General features: G+C 41.5%; 1 pseudogene; it reads left to right on the top strand.

Moving 5' to 3' along the window:
• The first annotated feature begins 2,950 nt into the window (after positions 1-2,950).
• LOC146385584 (uncharacterized) lies at positions 2,951-4,815 on the top strand (annotated as a pseudogene).
• The last annotated feature ends 16,298 nt before the right edge of the window (positions 4,816-21,113 follow it).

Below are 21,113 nucleotides of genomic sequence, written 5' to 3'. Positions count from 1 at the left end.
AAACCTTTACCAAATCCTTTTTCCTTCTCATCTGTGTGATGTGCTCATGAAGCAAATGTAAATGTTTCAGTTCATGTTGTGTTCATGTTTCATCTACCCAGATAATAAGTAAAAAGAAGTGAGCATAAATTGAGTAGTCTTTTTTTAAGTGGCAAGTAATTTCAAATACTAAACCCCACTTTAACCCATTTTTGTTTTAAATAGTTGTTAGAGGGTTAGGGTCACATATGAAGAGAATTAAACCAAACTTGATACCTGCTGTATGTTTCATTAAATTTAATTTACAAAGAATATTCAGTATTAAAGTTTTAAAACAGTATTAGTATTAAAACAGTGACAGTATTAGTATTGGAGACTGTTTTACAATAACACATAATTTAATTTGACACATTTAAAAACAGCGCAGCTGTTTAATCACATCAAATAAGTTGCATGGAATCGACTAGCTATGTGGATGGTATATTTATAAGACATTAGCTCCAAATTTTTAACTTCTGGGGATTTTTTCAGGTGCATGTGGAACAGTAGTGTTTCCCAGTAATGAGCACATTTATTTCCCCTTTCTCTATTCGCCATAACCACAGAATAACAGATAAACCCTATTTTAAAACTGAAAGAAGCGATTTATCAGTGGTGGTAGTGGGTGGACGGTTGATATAAAAATTAGCAGCATGACTTGTGACAGTAAAATGATTCAAAAGTGAGGAACTCTATTAACAGCTTGCAAAAGAGGTAAAATTATTAATCACAGATTCATAGCTCTAGAGTGCTAAATATATTCTAAACTAATAATAAGAAAATATAATAAATGGAAAAATGCACAGCTTTAGATATTGATTCAGTTGCCTCTGACCTTCATCTTACTTTTGTTAGAGAATGAGAGTTATGTAACAATCACATTATCCTACATGTGCCTGTAACGTATCACAGCATAGGATGGTGCACAGGAGGCAATATCTCCCACTATTCTAGAAATGGTGTTTTTTTCCCTTCCTCTAGCAATTTTTTTTCGCCCTTGTGGTTTGTGATCACTTTGTTGTGGCTGCCACATGGCACAGCACTAAGTGAGGTAAGAGACTATTTCCATTCATTAAATTGCAAGACAGCATGCACATACAGAGAAGGGAGGCTATGAGACACTGTATGTGTGTGGTGCATTAGTGGTTAAAAGGAAAAAGTAAAAAAATATAGGGAGTGTTGGACACTTAAAGTAATATCACACTGCCCTTTTTAAAGGTTATTGTCAAAAGATAATAGCGTTGTAGCTAAATAATCAATCAGATGATATGTGTGCAATCTAGAAAACCATTAAATCACTAAAAAATAAAGGTTTGTTGAATAAAGCAGAAAAACCCCCCAAACATTTTGGATTTATTGTCGATATATAAGGCCGATCATGTGGTTTTGTGAATAGAAGCAAGATGGTGTAACTGCATCTTTAATCGAGCCCTTTAGTGGAGTCCCTTCTTGTTTGCAGTGGTGATGGACAGCTTAATAGATGAGGTTAAGCACGAGTCTCTGTTGACTATGATGTTTGCAGATGACACTATGATCTGTAGTGAGAGTAGGGAGCGGGTCTAAGATAGCCTGGAGAGGTGGGGGTATGCTTTGGAGAGAAGAAGAATGAAATTCAGTAGAAGCAAGACAGAATACGTGTGTGTATGTGAGAGTGAAGCAACTAGACTGGTGAGATAGAGGTAGTTAAGGTGGATGAGTTTAAGTAACTGGCACCAGTGTTGGTCAAGTTACTTGAAAATAGTAATTAGTTACTAATTACTTCTCCAAGAGGGTAATCCAGTTACTTCACTGATTACTTATTTTCAAAAGTAATTAGTTACTTTATTACTTAGTTACTTTTTAAAAACATGATACACAACCTGAATATGTTATAAAGTAATAGACCTTTCAGCCCAATTCTATTTTTTCTGCATCATCCGTCATATAAAACTGAATCTCTTTTTAAAACTTGTTTTATTAATTTCAATCTTTTAATTTTATGCACATTGCATCAAGCAAAAATGAAATTATATGCAACAGACTTTGACTTGAAGTAATTTGTTTAACATTTAAACCTATTTTCTGAATATTCCAGCATATAAACTATAATTATTTTTTGTGTTTACACTCACTCTTTCAAATAGATGAAAGTAAAACACAGCAAAAAATAACTAAAATCAAAGATTTAGCTGCACTAAGTCCTGTCACTCTTAAATCTATTTTTACCTGTTTAGCAGAAGTGGAGCCGTCGGAGGTTTGCCTGGTGCCAAAGCGTTCATGTCAGTGGGAGGATCCGGGGGTTCCTCTGTGAATTTCACATTCCCGTCCCGGCTTGCTAGCTGCTTGCTTAGATTTGAAGTTTAATGGTCGTACTCTCTCTCGCACTCCATATTATCCATTGTTGATCTACATGCGTCTGTTGCTGTTACGTCATTGTCACGAGACACCCTCACAAACCAAATAATGGTTTAGTAACGCAGTAATGCAGCCTGCTTACGGAAAAGTAACAGTAATCTAATTACTTTTTTGCAATAGTAAAAAAGTAATCAGATTAGAGCAACACGTTAGTTTTAATGCGACAAAGAAGACAAAGAAGTATATATATATCCAGGGAAATGTGCATGCATACAAGAACATGTATAAATTATAGTGTAAAGTTACTGAACTTCAGGATAACTTCTCTCTGTGCAAGTCAGTCCTCATATGTAAATGATCTGTTCCATATTAATGCGAGACTTTTCTTACCTGAGTCACTTCCTCCCTGCTGCCAGTCTCCTTTGCAATTAATTTAATTCCATTTGTGTTGAAGAAATGTTTGGGTATGGGACTGGAAACACAACAGTAGGGAGAGGCATCTTCTGACAACGACGCCTTTGAAGTTGGCGGTTCCTTTAAAATAATTATGAAAAGAAAGGAATGAAAACACTGCACATGCTGCTACATCTCAAAGACCATGCTCGGTGATCCTTATTCACGCATTTGCTGGAGGGTAACCAGTCTTCCTTTAATGTTTTTTAATGATATTTCAGTCAAGCAAATTCACTTTGGTTGAATCAGAATCTCAAACTTAATAAATACTATATCTAGCTATTGTACCCTTTAAGACAGATGACTTACTTTATTGCTTTGCAACAGCATATCTTGACTCCCAAACTCCCAGCAGTTAATGTTCAAGTAAAATAAAAGCAGGATTACAGAGGCGTACCTATTATTATGACAGTTGTGGAAATAACAGGAGAAATGTGTAGGCAATAATACAATGCACGTGCATATACACATAAAATATGTTTAGTCAGTGATTACTTCATTGGTTTCAGTTTAAGGTAGTCAAAAGTGTGTTCTTGTGCACTTACAGACACACACTACATCAATAATGTGAGAGTGTAGTGATGCATTTCTCTCTGCCTGTTCACTTTTATATCACTACACGATGAGGGGGAATTAAATTACTATAGTCTCATGCTATTCCAAAATACATATCAATGCACCAACAAAGGCACAGAACATAGATTTGTAGATTATGGTTTCATGAGCCTGTCACTGAAGGGGCTTTTCGGAACACCCACTGCATCATAGATAGGGTAGTCAGTGTTATTAAGGAGAGATGACTGCTTAGCAATGACGCTCTTCTCCCCAGTGTTTCCACTGTGTCCAAGGGGCACACAAGGACAGTGCTGACATTCATAATTAGTTTATTCAGTCTCTTGCTTTTTATCCCTCTCTGTGATTATTTCTCCTTCCCAGCAAACTGCTGCACAAACACAAATTAAGAGCTAATGCCAGCACAGTGATACAAAATGATTTTTAACTGTCTATGGCACCGTCTCCTTGGCAGATAATGCCCACTTTGGCCATTCTTATACATATTTTGACTAAGGCAGGTTCTTAAGATAAATAAACAGGTACAGTGCTTCTGGAGTCTGTTACAGCCTTATTCTAAAATGGATCACTTCAGAACTCTTCACACAATATGCCAGAATGACAAAAAAATGTTTGGAAATCTTGCAAATTTCTTAAAAATAAAAACATGTACATAAGTATTCACTACCTTTGTCATGACACCCAAAACTGGGCTCAAGTGCATCATATTGATCACTGATCATCTGTCAGATGTTCATATAAGTCTACATAAGGCCCCATAGTTATAGGTCATGTTAGAGAGCAATCCAAGCCAAAAGTTCCAAGGAATTGCAGACTTCCAAGACAGGATTGTATAGAGGCAAATATCTGCAGAAAGGTACAGAAAAACGTTTGCAACACTGCAGGTCCCAATGACCACAGTGGCTTCCATCATTTTTAAATGTAAGACGTTTTGAACCACCAGGACTCTTCCTAGAGTTGGGTGCCCAGCTAATCTATGTGAATAGAGTAAAAGGGCCTGAGTGAGGGAGGTGACCAAGCTCATTCTGACAGAGCTCCAGCATTGCCCTGTGGAGAGAGCAGAACATTCCAGAAAGACAACCATTTCTGCAGCACTCCACCAATCAGGCCTGTTTAGTAGAGTGGCCAGACTGAAGCCACTCCTGAGTAAGAAGCCCATGACAGCCCATCTGGAGTTTGCCAAAATGCACCTGAAGGACTCATAGACCATTACAAACAAAATTCTCTGGTCTAATGAAAGATTGAACTCTTTGCCCTGAATGCAAAGTGTCATGTCTGGAGAAAAGGCACTGCTCATTACCTGGCCAGTACCACCTATACAGTGAAGCATGGTGGCGGCAGCATCATGCTGGGGGGATCTTTTTTGGCAGCAGGAACTAGGATACTAGTCAGAGTCGAGGGAAAGATGAATGCAGCAATGTGCAAAGACATACTTGATGATAACTTACTCCAGACCTTTCTAGATCTCAGACTGGGGTGAAAGGAGTAGTTTTAAGACCAATCTGTGATGGTCCTGAGTGGACTGAATATCTCTGGAGAGATCTGAAAACGACTCTGCACCAATGTGCCCTATCCAACCTAATGGAAGTCAAGAGGTTCTACAAAAAAGAATGGGGGAAATTGCCCCAAAATAGTTCCAAGCTTGCAGCATCATATTCGAGACTTGAGGCTGTAATAGTAAAAAGTGTTTCAACAAAGTATTGAGCAAAGGCTATGAATACTTATGTATATTTTATAATGTTTTTTATTGTGTGAAAAAATAGCAAGAATTTAAAGAAAATATTTTTGTATCACGTGTAGAATTTTGATGCCATAAATGAATTCAATCAATTATTTTAATAAGGCTGGAAGCTTGACAAAATGGGGAACAAGTGAAACTCTGTGAATACTTTCCAAATGCACTGTATTTGTATGTCCCAGCAATCCAAATGTCCATTCCATAAAAGTATTAGATTACCAGTGAATGGGCTTGTTTCCTGTGAAAGTTCATTACACTCCTCTTAAGCTTGTTCACATTACATCAGTTCTGTTTTTAGCATTTGGTGAAATCCTGGGATAGTGGTTTCATCACCACAGATTTTCTGAAAGTGCCAGTTGCTGATATTTTGTACATCTAACAGTAACAAAGTAATCATTATGACAAACTCTAAAAAATATACAGAAAAAAACACAGTCATGTAATGCAACAAAATAGTGTCTGTTTCATCCGCATTCACCATCTCAGTCTTTTCTGTATGCAAGCCTGGCAGTGTAGAGTAAAAAGCATGGAAAACAACTTTTTCATATTGTTCTTCAAGATGATACAGGGAACTGCACACTAGGTATATGATGACGAACTGCACAGAGGAGCTCACTCAGAGTATGATGTGACCGAGGAAAACCTCTCTAGAGTCTTCATTAGGTTTCATGTAAGAGCTTCTACTGTGTAATGGTTAGGATCTCGCATAAAAAGAAGAGAAACTCTCAGAAAATATGAAGCACCACCTCAGGCAGCTAGTATTCAAAGACCTTAAGAACTCTGGAGAAGACTGGAGATAAACAATGGACAATTGTAAATACTTAAAAAACTAAAAGTGATTTGAGGTGAGCAAAATGCTCTCAGGTTTGCTGAATGCAAAAATAAAGATGTGCATACATTGTTTTGGTAAGAAATACTCAAAGGTTACCAAAAATGCTTCTTGTGGCACATTCATTTGACTCTTTAGGGGGTGAAACACAAGACACATTACACTTCTAATCAATAATAAGTATAAGAGACAACATTTGTAAGAAAACTGAAGATAGTTTAAAATTCATATTTTAAACAGACATCGAGGCAGTGATTGCAATGTTCTTGACGATTCAAATTTCAGTTTTTTTTTCTAACCGATGCAGCTTTTTGCATTTTCAAATTTTCATAATAAAAGACGTGATTCAAATGTACAGTTTTCGCAAACTTCTCTCACTTAAACGACTGAAAATTAAGTGGAAAGAGGTTCAAATAATTCACTGAAAATGAATTGCTGAACAAACACCTTTAACTGACATATTTTTGTTACCAAAGAAAATCAGGTGTAATAGAGTAATATAATAAATCAAATTTCGGTCACTTATATCATTTTAAAGTATGTTTATAAATTCACCAGATAATCGAACATCGATTTTCTTTTTTATTTCTTCTTGATTTCTTATAATTTCTCTTAACTGCTTTGGTTGTTTGCTCATACTGAGGCTGCTAGCTTGTTGCTGGCTCTGAGCTCTGGATAGCTTTAGCTTTGCCGCTGTTAGCGTTTTAAAATATCCATGTTCAGCTGGGTAAATGTGATTTAGGCATTTGGTGGTTTTCTTCTCACAGTTTACTTTGGCAAATGTTGTCTCCAATAATGTCCACTCATGTTAGCAAGTGGCTATGAGTAGCCGTGCGATTTTTGTGCTGCTGTGATTGTTTTCATAATTGGACATATGTGAAAATGAATGGCCAATTCTGATTATTGTCCACTTAATATTTACATCTTTTAGGGTAGACAAATTCTGGCAATGCTGTTTCATTTTAGTTTAAATGTAAAGAGTTTGATATGTTTTAAGGAAAATATATAGAAATAAATATAGCAACAATATACAAGGGGTGTCAACACCTTTATACATTGTGTGGATTAAAATAATAACACCTAGGTTAGAACATATATTAAAATGAAAAGTGACATTATCTATTATTTGATGAAATTATTTGTTAGGCAAATCAGTGTTCCAAGAAAGAATCAATGAGTTGAGAAAATAGTTTATAAAAGTGTCCTAACGCATTTCATCTTGCAAATATTGGGTAAAATAAACACATAACTAGAACCTGGAAGCTGCTCTAAGGAGGAATCAAGGAAAGCTAATTGAGAAAACCAATTTATTTAGCTGATTTAAAGTTTCATAGTGAATTTAATTACCACTCAGTGAATAATTTCCTCAAGTTCTTCTCATTTCAGACAGCCAGGCCCATAATTCTTAAAGCTGAACACAGCATCACATTTTTTTCCCCCCTTCCTCTCACAAAGCTCATTATCCACTGCTTTCTCCTCCTCCCTTTGTTTCCCTCATCCTCTGGCTTACTTTACGTTTCTGGTCCACAGCTCATCTTGTTCACTGCAGCCAATTTAAAAGCAGCTTAATCCTGAGGAGAATACTGTTGCCGCTTTCAGTTACACCCCTGTGATTGATGTCTGGTAAGATCTAATCTAATGTGCAACATTTGTGTGATTGACACCACACACAAAAAAGTACAAAGGGGGTTTACTTTGTGCCCCATGCCTACTTAGAGAATACAACTGCATGTCATGTCTGAAATACTAGCAAGTCCTTCCTTGCTGATTGCATTTGAACTCAGCTTGCAAATCTCTTGTTGTCCTCATTTTTTTTAAATTCGTGTTGTCTTTTATTCTTTTCTTTCCCTTTCTTTTTTTCCCCCTTTTGTGACAAAATGTTTCCAAAAGCCTTGATTGCCCAAGAAGGTGTCACTGGCGACATGGTGTATGAAAGAGCCAAGTCAACAACAGCTTCTCTACAAAAATAAGTGGGACATGTAGCCTGAGGGTATCACTTTATAAGCAAAGCTAAACTACTGGGATGTGAAATAGACAGTTGTTGCATACAACAACATACTTAACATTCAGTGAAAGTAAAGCACACAAGGTAGTCTTCTGCTAATATTAAAGAGAAAATGCAAATGTCAGACTCATGTCTTTCACATATGGCATTGTTACGGCCAGAGGCCTTGGAGGGAGTGAAACTGCCTTTTTGTTTATGCAAATCCAAGAGTGCTAGGACTCGTGGAGGATTGGCTGCTGGGAGTCCGGTGCCAGCCTTCTTTTATGCAGATCGCAGTGTGTCAGACTTCACGGACGATTGGCAGCCGGGAGATCCCATGGCCACTCCAAGACCAATTGACTGGCTGATTGTCTGCACCTGGGAGTATAAAAGGCTGAAGATCCTTCACACTATGGGGAACTGCTGCTCTGAAGTGACATGCAGTGTCCTCCTCGTCGCCTCTCACTTGAACGTTGTTTGTTGAAACTGTTTGCTGTGTTGCTCTTTGTTTGCTAAACCAGCTGAACTTAGTTTCATTAGAGTTTTGTGATGCTGGCTTGCCTTAGTTAACCCCTAGCTTTTATTTTGTGTGCTGCCAGCTTGCCTTAGTTAACCTTTAACTTATACTCTTGACTGTTTTTTCTTTATGTAATAATTGTTTGCCCAGTGGTCTGTTGAACAGCCCTGTCGGTTTTCTGTTCAAAGTTTGAGATTAAAACCTTTTTCTTTACTCAGTTTTGTGTTGGGGGCTTGTGTATGTTACTCCTTCCCTGACGCCTAGCAGAGGGGGTCGTAACAGGCATGTATTTCTTCTTGATCTTAACAGTACAGTTCCTACCAACTAATTCAAAGATAAAAATAAAACATTTATTTTAAACAGCAAATGCAATAAATTTAAAATAAATAAATAATTATGCATGAGTTTACATAAAGAATCTCAGGCTTGGTGTTGCTCTACAGACAAAGTTTTTTATTATTTCTTCTTTTGCCCATTAATTCCGCATGTACTACTGTATGCCTCTGTGCAGGTACATGAGGTGAAGCAGTAATCCCAGACTGTGTAAACTCCTCTGGGATTGCCTCTTCTACAGTCAACCACTGCAGAGTAAAATTTACCCATGTTTGTTTGCTACAATGTCCCTCACACATCAGTGACTTGTCAATCATAAGATAGCCACAACCTAAAGTACACATTGTTCGATTTAAAATAACAAATGAAAATGGAAAATCCTGAAACCACTCTACCATGTCCCCTATCAGTGGGACATCAGAGACTTTCAACACCTGACAGACACTGTGCAGCAACAGCTTTTTTTCCCCCCTTTCTTTCTGCACTCAGGTCTGTCAGTTGGAACATCAAACTTTCTTTGTTCTAGATGACTTTGACAGATGTTCTTGATTGAAGAACTACACTGTGTACTTGCAAGGTGCTATATTACATAAAGACAAAGCTGCAAAGCTGATTTTCCATTTACATAACTGTCACATACTTAAAAAAATGACACCACTCATTGCGTATTATCCAGTTTGTATCACATCGTGGGACCACCCTTTCTTCTTTGCAACTTCGCATTCAGTGCTCTTTGTGTATGTTTCAAGACATGCTTGACAGAAAGAGTTCTTTTTCTTCAGCTTCCAGATCCTCTCCACTCACCCGGATGATCCTTCCAAAGCCAGGGTAAACAGTCCGCTGCTTGTGACTTATCACCTTAGAGAATGAGACCTTCTTTGTTTCTCTACTGACAGCTGCCTGACTTGACAATGTTGTAATAAATGAGCTTTAACAAAATGTATCTAATATTAAATAAATATTACATATTAGTAATATAGTCATTATGTAGTTGCATTAGCTATTTAACATTTTTTGTAGTGGTATTTTTGATATGTATAACATAGATGCTATATAAAAAATTTGCATAACTACAACTTACAACTTGAATACATTCTTAGTAGAAATGCAAAGAGATGTCTGTACCTGTTATAGCAAAGAAATGCAATTCCAACAAGACCACAACAGACGAGTACTGCAGTGAAGACACGTGGCATTGCTGATAACACCCAAAAAAAGATGCTGCAGGTTTCCAGTGACAAAGGATATTATTAGACTATCAGCACACTGAAGTTAGAACTTCTAAAACTGTTTTTTATTTATTTTTCAGTTCCCGCTGGTGTTATGTGACGGCTGTGTGCAGGCAGGAGGAGTAGTAGTAGTAGGAGGACCCAATGTGCAGACACTGAGATGGAAAGTGAACTCAAAACAGCTTTAATGCTGAACTCAAAAGGGTAACAAAACTGAGAATACAAAATAACCTTACGCAGACAGAACACACAGCAAGATAAGGGTAGATCACGACACGGACACAGAGAAACACAGGGCTTAAATACGCAGAGGGAGCAATCAGGGAATGGGTAACAGGAGGGAAACACAGCTGGGGCAAATCAAGCCTAACGAGACAAGGGGAAGCAAAACCAGATGCATTAACATCAGACATGGACCTTCAAAATAAAACAGGAAACATAACACAGACTGAACTAAAGACACAGACTCACATGCAGGCACTGCAACAGAGGGAACAAAGACATGGGACCAGGGCAGACAGACACTGACTGGACACGGGGATATAGCAACTAAGGATTACACAGAGACATAAACCATAAGACATAACTCTAACGAAGAAACCAAAGAATAGAAATGATAAATAATATATAAACTCAAAACCCTGGGTCAACGACCCAGGCATCCTAACAGCTCGGTCCATTCTTATGCCCCCACTACTCTTTTCCAACTGCAAACATCTTTTTTGTTTGCTTCTTGAAATTATGTTCACAACTATAAGCTTTAGTCTGACTTTTATTCTGAACTCTCAAAATGATAACTTTCCTTTTAGTTAGATAGAACTAACTCTTTTTAGTTAGACAGAGCCTTTAAAGCTAGGCTTTTATAATTTTTGTTTCTATAGTAGTCAAGTTATTCATTTCTTTTCCTTTGGATGGGTGACCAGCACTTGACAGTGTTTAGTCTGTTGTTATGATTTGCTTAATCACTGCGGGGTGATGGTTAAAACTCTTACGTGGAGGTTCCTTACACATTATACACACCACACTCACTCCTATATTCCCTTGTGTCAATGATTGTTTTCCTGTCGGTGTTTAAAGTCGTTTATATTCTCGTTCTGGATATGTCTTTTTTTATGTTGCCGTCCTGTTTTGTTCATAAATAAAGTTATATGAAAAAAAACCCAGTGTGTAGTCTGGGAATGAAGAGGTAAACAATTTTAAATTTAGTTGTTAACAATTTTTAAATTTTCAATATGGACGTGGATCAAGTTTGGAACCTTAAATAGGTTAAAAAAATGTAATCACCTTGACATTTACATTACACAACTGTAATTGCTTTATTGTTATGCCTGTGATTGCTCGATTGCTAGTTTCAGTCTCCCTTTTTTTTAAACCTGGAGGTACATGTGAATCTTCCTGACTTAATGGGATCTTTGAACAAAATTTACAGTAATGGATTACATTTACTTAAGGTTGGTTTGTGTTGGTTTGGAATTTGTTTTGTCATCTATCACCCCCACTGCTGTTTTATCAATGTAAATCCTGTTAAGTGAATGTGCATAGAGAGCCCTGAATGATGATTTAATCCTACAGTAAGTGTTCCTAGATGATGCTGTGAGCCTTAGTGTGAATGTTAAATAAAGTCTCAATGCTAACTAAAATCAGGCTCTGTGTCAACTATCTATGTCGCAAGACAGGTTTTCCACACACTCCCCAGAAAATGTGTATTTGGGCAGATGCTGGGAGTGTGTGCATGAATAATACACAGCATTTCTAATGACTTCTGCGCTCTTGGCTGGAGAGCTGTTTGTGCTGCAGTGGGCGGTCTTGTGTCAACCAGTTCAATGTACTGAATTCTAAAAGCTTTGCAATATTGTTTGACTGCTCAATGGAAAATCAAATTCCATCTATGCTGTGCAGGCTACACCTCATGAGACTGTTATTGGTGTTGCTTCACCCATGTGTTACGCGGCTCACCAGCCAGTTCATTCTGAGGCTTCCTATGATAAACCTCATGTTTCCATAACCTCCCCTGAGTTAAATTTCACAAGCCTAGAGTATGCTTATTCAAAGACTGTTTGTGTTGCTCATTGTGAACTCTTCAAGACTATGCGTTCTGTGACTGTCCAGGTTAAGACCAACCAGGTGTCATCTGCTGTTACCAAGCTGGCAAAAATACTTTGTTTGAACACTGCAGAAGTGGTTGCTCAAGTTAAAGTTTCGGTTCCACGATCATGTTTGTATGACTCTGTGCGCCATGCTTTTCAGCCAGTAGCCCTGGACACTGTGTGTGCAACTTCCCAGGCTGCGTTTTGTAAGACTGTGTTTTATGTTGCTTCACACCCAGTTTCTTCAGATACCGCTTGTATGATTTCTCCAGCACCTGTGACTGCCCCTGAACTCGTCTTTTCTAAGACTGCTAATGTCAACCTGGACAACTTAAGAATAGCAGTTTTACCAAGGTCAGCCTGCCATAAGTCTCGGTTTTCTAGAACCATGTCTGGTACCATAAACTTGGTTTTCCCTGTGACTGTTACAGCTCCTCTGCTCTGCTCTCCGCATCCTGTTCCAGTTCCCAGGCAGACTATGGCTCCGTTCATCCCTGCACCCGTATCTGCTCCACGGGTGGGGATGGCAGGCGCCCGGTCGTTGCCTGTGCCTGTTCTGGTTCCCTGAGTGGGGGCAACTGAGACCCCGCTGACTCCTGCACCCGTTTCAGCTCCTCGGGTGGGAGCAGCGGCGGTCCAGCTAGCTCCTGCACCCACACCGGCCCCCAGGGGTAAGGCAGCCAGAACACAGCTCTTCCCTGGACCTGTATCTGTTCTTCAGGTGGGGATGGCTGATGTTCGGCCAGGCCCAGTACCCGTCCCTGTTCCCCGGAGAAGAGTTGCTGAGAGTCGGTTACCCGCTCTGTTGCAAGTTCAACAACCATCACTACACCCAGCACGACCATCATCACGACCACCACTACAACTTCTGTTTCAGTCAACCGCCCAGCCGGTAACTCAGCAATTAGTGCAAGCACCAATTCAGCTACCTATGCAGCCAGGGGTCCCAATGGCCTCTGGTCCTGCATCTGCTCCAGCTGGAGGGGCCGAGTCGCCCGTCCAGCCTCTAGTGTCGTCAGCTGGAGGGCCCGAGTCGCCCGTCCGGCCTCTAGTGTCGTCAGCTGGAGGGCCCGAGTCGCCCGTCCGGCCTCAAGTGTCGTCAGCTGGAGGGCCCGAGTCGCCCGTCCGGCCTCAAGTGTCGTCAGCTGGAGGGCCCGAGTCGCCCGTCCGGCCTCTAGTGTCGTCAGCTGGAGAGCCCGAGTCGCCCGTCCGGCCTCAAGTGTCGTCAGCTGGAGGGCCCGAGTCGCCCGTCCGGCCTCAAGTGTCGTCAGCTGGAGGGCCCGAGTCGCCCGTGCAGCGCCACGCCTCGTCTGCTGGGGGTCCTGGAGGACCCAGCCAGCACATCCTCATGTCTGCTGACGGTCAGCCGCCAACTGCAGCATCACCGCCAACTGCAGCATCACCGCCAACTGCAGCCTCACCGCCAACTGCAGCCTCACCGCCGTCTGGTCCAGCCTCTGTGTCTTCAGCCTCGTCTGGTCCAGCCTCTGTGTCTTCAGCCTCGTCTGGTCCAGCCTCTGTGTCTTCAGCCTCGTCTAGTCCAGCCTCTGTGTCTTCAGCCTCGTCTTCAGTCCCAGCTCGTCCTTTTCAACCTCGCCTGTGCTGGCCGCTTTCCAGGCCTCCAGCTGGATGTCATCGCCGGAGAGGGCGGCCCCCTGAGTGGGTTCTTCGCCACCGCGGGCTTCGCAGCCGGCCACCTGAACCGCTTCGTCAGTGCCGTCTGCGTGGCCGGCCACCTGAACTGCTGTGTGATGGGCTTTTGTGCCGTCGGCCTCCGGATCTAGGTGTTTTGGTGTCTTGACACATATTCTGTTTGGGACTGTTCTGTGCTCCTGTGCCCTTTTTGTTTTCGACTTGGTCCCTCTGTCCTGGACCCCCACCGCCCACCCTGGTTGGGTTGTTTTTGGTTTTTCTGTGTCTCTGGTTTTCGGGTTTGGGCTGTCTGGAGCCAGCCCTTAGAGGGGGGGTACTGTCACGGTCCCGAGTCTGTGGACTCAGTGGTTTTCTATTTGTATTAGTTATCTTTGATTTCATGATGTGTTTTGATTCTCATGGGTTTGATTTCTGTCGCTAGTATTCCTAACTCCCTAGGTCCTTGGCATTTCTTGTGTTCTCCTTCTTAGGTCGTGGTTCTGTGTTACTTCTGTTAGTATACAGTCATTTCTGTCAGTGTGTCTCTTGTTCTGTCACTGTATCCCCTAGTTTAGTCCACGTCTGTTCAGTTTCCTGTTTTACTTTGAAAGTCTTTGTACTATGTCAATGTGTTGAGTTTTGCCTCCTCTTGTCATGTCTGAAGAGTCCCAGCTGTGCTCTCCTCCTGTTTCACATTCCCTAATCACCTCAGTATGTATTTAAGCTCTGTGTTTTTCCCTGCCAGTTGTTGCGTCCTCCACGTTTGTTGTGTGTGTATTCATTGTCGTCTACCTTCAGCATCTCCAGTCTAGTTAGTTTAAGTTGTTGTTTATGTATCGCCAAGGGTGACTCACCAGCAAATAAAGCTGTCGTTTAAGTTAATGTTTTGTCTCCGAGTCCTGCACGTGGGTCCAGCCACTGACAGCCACACAACTCATCGTGACATTTAATTTTATTCCAGTGCAAATACCTTTTAATTTAACATAAAGCATCTGTTAAAATGCAAATGAAAAACATATAATAATGCAAGTCCACTGTTTACATGGAGTATTTAAAATAAATGTGAAGTGATATTTACAGCATGTGTGAAGCACTTTGTAATTAATATTGTTGTTTTTATGATCCCAAAATATTTTAAGCACAAACATATCCAAATATCTAATAAAACATAATGTCCTTTTGAAGGCTGCATTTGTAACCATGAATATTAACAGTGACGAGAGCAGTGAGGAATGCTACATTATTAACATTCATATCTTTGACAATCTGAGTTCCGACATAGATGAGCTTTTATGAAAAAATGTATTTATTTATTTATCTATCTATTTTTGTTTTGCTTTGAGACAAGAGAATCTAATCAGTGATGAGATAAATGATCACAAAATCCTGTTATTGTGTTTGTACAGGATGCAACTGCAACCCAGCTACAACTATATCATATGAAAAGGCAATATATGTAGTAACAGAAGAAGATTTTCTCATAAACGTGTACGATAGAATGGAGCAAAATTTATCTGGTTTGGATTTAATGGGCAGCCACAATGTTTCTGCATGTTTTGGCCAATCTGATTATAATATCCTCTTCACAGGGATTGCTGCTTTTTCTGAATGTATGCCAAGAGGACTAATATCTCTAACTGACTCCACATGAGTAAAATGAAGGTGAGATGAGCTGTGCAGGCTCTGGTGTTTCTGATTGAATCTTATGGGGAGATAACCACATTTGCCCATTTCTTCTGCTCTCCAACTATAAAGAAGTAGTGCAATGCCTCCCTATATCTTTTATGTGAATTCTTATGAGTGCTGGGGGTGGAAATCTATAGCATCTTTAGACTCTCATGAAAAATTTGAGTGTTATAAGAATGCCTAGAGATTTCAATGGAGAGAAATAATCATGCTTGGTCCATGGCAGACACCCACAGGTATATGAACACTGAAAAAAAATCAGCACAGTCGCTCATAATGCTTAGAACCGTTACTTCACAGTAAGAGGGTCCCGGGTTCAAAACCTAGGCATCTTTCTTTCTGGGGCTCTAATTTGTCCCACCACCAAAAATATGTTGGGTTAATTCTGCTGCAGTACATTGGCTTTCAGCTGTTGCTAATACAAAGGATTAAGCACAAAGACTGAATTTTACTAATAAATGATATCTTATCAGATAGTTAATATTCATGAGTTATCAGTAAGTATTTTCCACTTTTGCAGTTAGTTCAAGTGAAACTAATTAGCTCACTGGCTCCCAAACCTAGCTGACCCAACCAAAGTTTCACAAGATTAACAATTTAAATGATCTCAAGATCCCTTGGTCCAAACTGTAATTTTCTATTTAAAAGGGAAATAAGTAAAAACTGTGTCCTGACACATATATTTGCATACTTGTGAAATGGTGGATAATTTGATAGAAGTAACCTGACAAGTGTATAAGTTATCTCTTTCGTAGCGCTCTTAACAACTCATTACAAGGCAAAAAATATATATATATATGTTGGATGGATGTCTTTTTTTTTTTTTTTTTTTAAAGTTATTCCCATATAGTTTGTATATGTGCAATCTACTTAAATGCAACTAGGTGTCAGATAAATGCAAGGGAGCAAAACTGCAAAAAAGCAAATACCTTAGAAAGTATTGTGAATGCAAATATACTTAATTAGTTTGTATCACTGCTGCGAGTTCAGAACTGTGCCACATTACAGCCAACATTTATACATATGTATGCAATTATTTAGCCATATGTTGCCAAGCAATGAAGCAAACCTGACGCATGTTTAAGTCTGTATTTGATACTTTGGTCTAAACTGTCTTTGAGAACTTCAGTATTTCACATTGTGCCTTAATGTAACAGAAATAATGTTGCATAAAGGATCACCATGAACAGTACTTTTTCATGGTAATTTTAAGGCTGGATGTTCCTTTGTTAGTGCACTGGAATGGACTGTACTGTAAATATCATATTCATGTTCTGTGTTCTGTCCTCACTAAGCGTTGTCCTCGTGAACGTAGACTCAGCTATACAGACAGCTAAACACTCTCCTAATCAAAATCCAAGGAACAGGCCAATGTGTTGAGTTGGATGATTTAATAAGGAAAAAGTGTGAAACTGTTGACAAAACCAGAAATAAACCAATAAAAATGTTGCATCAATATACAGTATAACAAACACATATTCAAAAATATGAGCACAATATTTATCTGCTTAGTGAGTGCCCGAATAAAACATCAAATGAAATCACACTCATGATCAAAACGTTAAAGAAACCACATGGCATATGAGCTAGCTTAACCTTACTAGCTTAGGTTATACATGCATTCAAATTAAATTCTAACTACAAACTATATCACGCCTTCACAACAAATAATAATGCACACAAGTTGTCTCAGTGATAACAAACAATATTACTCACAGATGATGCCGTTTATCAACTTGTGAAGGCATGGATGGCAACAGATTAACGGAGGTGAAACTGCCTCTGGCTAGATCTTACAGAGTAAAAAAAATACACAAAAACAACCACTAGAGGGCAAACTGCTGCAGAACAGAAAATACCTAATGCCAGCATATTCTGCATTATATGGAAATACAGAACTATTCATTATAATTAACTCTATATGATGCTAACTTGTGTACTGACAACAGCTAATTTACCATTTCTTATTATATAAGGTAATAGGAATAATTTTTGACATTAATCTTTAACATTTTACAACCAATGATATATCTAAAATAGTAGAGCAAAAGCTAAAATATTCCAACTGATAAACAACTAAAAGCATGTAAACACTGTAATTAAAAGCATTTTAATTTAAATTAACCAGTCTTTTAGTAGCTGTTTTATATTTTCAACTGAACTTAAGGTTAGAAGAATTTTCTCTTTATTTTTGTTGCGCCATTTGTCCGAAATTTTACTGGTAATTTGACCAGTAATAGTATGGTGCTGCATACAAGTAAGCTGGTTGTCACAACTACATGCATTTTTTTTTTTCAAATATATGTGAGTAAGACGGAACAACAGAACAACCAACTGGTACCTGCAGATCAATTTGTTGCTGCTGGGTGTTGCTATTCTAGATTTGCAATAATTGGGCATATCTCCTAAATATTGCAATACTGTTTATAATAATAATGGATTGGATTTATATAGCGCTTTTCAAGGCACCCAAAGCGCTTTACAATTTCATTATTCATTCACTCTCACATTCACACACTGGTGGAGGCAAGCTACAGTTGTAGCCACAGCTGCCCTGGGGCAGACTGACATAAAGTATGGATGTCGTTGAAGGACTTGAGTGGTGTTTTTTGTTCTTGGTCTTTCTACACGTGTCTGTGCTCTGTGTGAAGATGTGTACATTTTTGTTGAAAAGGAGTAGTTGGGTTTTGCTCCTGGCGTTCTATATCTGCCTAAGTACTTAGGTACTTACGTATTTAATACTTTACATATTTAAATGTATGGCTTATGTAGAATCCATTGGAATTTTTCCAATTGGGCAAAACTGGTCATTAACATACGGTTATGGTGCAACCTTGGTTCTCTTAGTGAGAAACTATCTCTCCACACCGTTACATATTCCATATGTACGGGGTACGACCCCCCTTGGTCATGGCGTGTGGATATTTCTTTAAGACACTCCGGCATGCCCAGCTACACCCCACAGTTTACGTATAAAACAGCTGTGCGGACGTGACACCGGTTATAGTTTGATCGGAAAGCGTCTCCGAGCAGCCTGACGGTGGAGAGGCCTAGCCTGCGTAAGTGGAGGGCTGAGCAAGGCGATGATCCAAAGGTCCACCCCCAGCACCGTCACCACGTGCTTGTCTGTAGACAGAGGAGCCTCAAGAGTGAACTTGCAATGAGACACTCGAGGTCAGACACAAAGTCCCAGCTACTGGGCGTCCCCGTGCTGGCCATCTAAGTCCATGAAACACAGGCGGGCAGCAGCAGCAGGAGCAGCAGCGGCGGCCGCTTAAGCTGCGGTCAGAGCCGAGAAGCCGCCCCACTCGAGCAACGACAGGAGCCCTGCTGGCCGCGTGAACCGCACACTGTGGGCAACACGCCGGACAGAAACGGCTACACTAGGCTGGAGAATGCCACTCGCCGCAGCGAGGTGCGACTGGCGTGTAAGCCGGCGAACGCGGGCAAAACGCCAGGGCAACACAGCCTACCAAGCCACTCGAGCACAGCAGCTGGCTATCGCTGTGACAGAAGCCCACGATATGCAGATGACCCCAGAAGGGAAGGCGGAGCCGCCAGCTGGAGAAGTCAAGCCACAACAGAGCCCTGCCTGGCACTAGGCAGTGACACAGTGCCAGGGAGAAAGAGCCTGTCGAAGCATCTCGGCCACTCAGTGGATTGGCCGAGGTAGGACAAGGCCCAGGGCCTGTCCCAGGAGTAGAGCAGCTGACCTGCACCATCCATGATAGGGGAGGTGCTGGTGGCTCAAAGCGCGGGCAATACGCCAGGGGAACACAGCCAGGAGCTGCAGCAGCTGATATGCCAGAGAATGCTCACTCGCTGCAGCGAGGCCCAACTGGCACGTAAGCAGGCGAATGCGGGCAACACGCCAGGGGGAGACAGCCCGGAGCTGCAGTGCAGCCAGGGACGTGACTCGCCGGGAGTGGCAGCTCACTGAGCGGGCCCCTCCGGCCACGTGGACCCGCAGCATTTGGGCCAGACAGTGAGCCAGTGCCGCAGGCCGGAGAACTGTCAACCGCAAGGTCCGACTGGCGTATGAAGCCAGCGAAGCATGGGCAACGGGCCAGGGGAACACAGCCTGCAGCAGTGCTGGCCAACTCAAATGATGTCACGAGGGAGGAGGGCGGCTGGAGGACAGCTGAGCCTAGGCGCAGAGTCCTCCCTGCCTCAACTGAACACGGCCGTCTCCGCATGCCCGCATAGGCCCCTCAGCTTCTTCATAGCGAGGTGGCCGCAGGGTAGACAGACAGTTCCATCAGGCAACCCTGGTAGGCTGACCGGCGCCAAGCAACATAAGCATCAACCTCCTGACAATCAAACCTCCACCAGGCCAGGCCTCAAGAAGGCGTCCCCATGGGAGGGAACGCTGTGGGAGGGGCCCAGAATCAGGCGACCCACACATGGGTCCACCCGTCTGGGCCCCACTCCAGTGGTAGCCAGAGGGTTCAAGGTTCAAGGTTCTTTATTTGTCACATGCATAGTTATACAAGTATAACACACAGTGAAATGTAGCCTGACACGCTCCTCGACATGTGCAAAAATGGGGGGGGGGGGGGGGTAGAGGAAGAACATTATATATATATATATATATATATATAAATAGTATATACATTGGGTGAATGTGCAGTAGTAGCAGCAAGCAGGTGAATTCTGTACATTAATATGAATAGACATCTGGCTATTTTACAGAATAGACAATATAAACATATTTAAAATTAAAGGAATTTGGAATGTACATTGTGCCTTGGTTTAGAGTGTCTGGAAGAGAGTCCTGTCTCAGTCAATTATAGATGATGTGAGAGGGCGGGTGTGTGTGTGTTTAGGGCCCGGATGGCTTGGGGATAGAAGCTCCTCTTGAGTCTCTCTGTCCTTGCCCGGATGATGCGGAACCTTCTACCAGATTGCAGAAGTTGGAACAGTTTGTTGCCAGGATGGGACGGGTCCTTCAGTATCTGTGCTGCTCTAGTCCGGCATCTCCTGGTGTAGGTGTCCTGAAGCGGGGGGAGAGCAATCCTGCAGCAGCGTTCTGCTGTACGGATCACTCTCTGGAGAGCTTTTTGGTCCTTCACACAGCTGTTCCCAAACCACGATGTCATGTTCTGTGTGAGGATGCTCTCCACAGCGCCTGTATAGAAAATCCTGAGGATCTTTGGGGAGACCCTGAACTTCCTCAGTTGTCGTAGGTGATACAGGCGCTGCCTAGCCTTTTTGGTCTGGACCTGAATGTGGGCAGCCCATGTCAGGTCTGAGGAGATGTGGACACCAAGATATTTGAAGGACTGCACCCTCTCCACTGGAGCTCCATTGATGATAATGGGCTTGTAGTCTCTGTGCTGACCCCTTCTGAAGTCCACCACCAGCTCCTTGGTCTTGCTGACGTTCAGCTGGAGGTGGTTGTCCTAGCACCATGATGCCAGATTCTTCACTTCATCCATGTAGGCCGCCTCATCGTTGTTGGAGATGGCACCCAACACCACTGTGTCGTCAGCAAACTTCACAATGGTGTTGGAGCCATGGGTGGCCACACAGTCTGAAGTGTAGAGGGAGTAGAGCAGTGGTGAGAGGACACATCCCTGAGGTGCTCCTGTGTTGATGGTGATGCTGTTAGAGACGCATCTACCCACCCTCACCACCTGAGTTCTGCCAGTGAGGAAGTCCAACACCCATGCACATAGACGGCTGTTAAGTCCCAGATCC

Source organism: Perissodus microlepis, chromosome 6 (assembly GCF_051167445.1).
Source record: "Perissodus microlepis isolate ML-2025 ecotype Zambia chromosome 6, ASM5116744v1, whole genome shotgun sequence".
Lineage (NCBI taxonomy): Eukaryota > Metazoa > Chordata > Actinopteri > Cichliformes > Cichlidae > Perissodus > Perissodus microlepis.
Note: the sequence above shows the minus strand (reverse complement) of the source record. Positions and strands in the feature narration are given on the sequence as shown.